We start from the raw sequence: 1,146 nt of genomic DNA on the forward strand, positions 1-1,146 counted from the left end.
GGCTGGCTGTGAATTCACCCTGTATTCCAGGGTGGCTTTGAACCTCCCAGTGATCTCCTGTCTTAATTAAGCTACTGAAATTGACAGTGTGAAATAGGAAGAAAAGGGCTAAAGGTATAGGGGAAGTGGGAAGGGGCAGGGAAAAGGAAATAAAGGAAAAGAAAAAGCAGCACGAGAAAATGAAAAAATGGAAATAAAGCATTTGTAAATAGGGAAGGGAGGAGGGGGTGAAGGGAGGGCAGGGGTATGGGAAAAAAAATGAGAACCAAGACCTGTCATGTAAAGGTACAAGATTCCAATGATGAATGTAACTGTACTGTATACCTAAAATGCGCCAGTTAACTCAATGAGAAAAAAAAAAATTAAGCTACTGAGTGCTGGGATTATATGGGCTATCACTCCAGCTACTTTTTAACTGTTAAACTTTGTAATTTTGTCCAGGTGTGGTGGCCCACGCCTGTAATCCCAGCACTCGGGAAACTGAGGCAGGAGGTCACTGAGTTCGAGACCAGCCTGGGCTACATAGTGAGTTCCAGGTCAGTCTCAACTACATAGTGAGACCCTGTCTCAGAAAACAAAAAAACAAAAAATCCTTTGTAATTTTGTAGACAAGGTAGCTTTCAAGGAATTTTGAATCCCGATCTAAAGAAAAGAGCGCTTTTTTTTTTTTTTTTTTTTTTTTTTTTTTTGAGGCAGGGTCTCACTGCAGTCTGGGCTGGCTTTGCACTCAGTATGAAGCCCAGGCTGGCCTGGAAAGAGCAGTAATCCTCCTGCCTCATTCAGAGTGCTGGGATTGCAGGTGTGCACCACCATGCCCAGCCATCATTGTTTACTTTTAAAATCCAGTTGTAGTATATTATGTTTAATATCCTGAGAAGTGATTTTCAAGGTATAAATACAGGAGTAACTTGAAACAATCAGATAGGTCAACTGTAATACCAGCTAAGAATTACTTTTCTTTTTAGCTGAAACAGTATCCTGTTTAAATGAATTTGAATACATGCAGTGTTTTTGTTTTGTTTTTTTTTTTGCTGTACCAGGAGTTAAATTCAGGGCCTTGTGCTTGGTGGGGGGATGTAGCACAGCGCCGCGCCGTTGAGCTACATCCCCAGCCCTACATGCTTTTTTTTTTTTTTTTTTTTTTTT

The 1,146-nt window shown here is 40.8% G+C and overlaps 1 protein-coding gene across 2 annotated transcripts in view; it reads left to right on the plus strand.

The window, feature by feature from the left end:
- Kdm4a (lysine demethylase 4A) overlaps nt 1-1,146 on the plus strand; it is a 49,575-nt gene that overhangs the window by 2,495 nt on the left and 45,934 nt on the right. The gene's annotated exons all lie outside the window — the stretch shown is intronic.

This window comes from Fukomys damarensis, unplaced genomic scaffold (assembly GCF_012274545.1).
Source record: "Fukomys damarensis isolate Sample0158 unplaced genomic scaffold, DMR_v1.0_HiC HiC_scaffold_23, whole genome shotgun sequence".
NCBI classification, from domain to species: domain Eukaryota; kingdom Metazoa; phylum Chordata; class Mammalia; order Rodentia; family Bathyergidae; genus Fukomys; species Fukomys damarensis.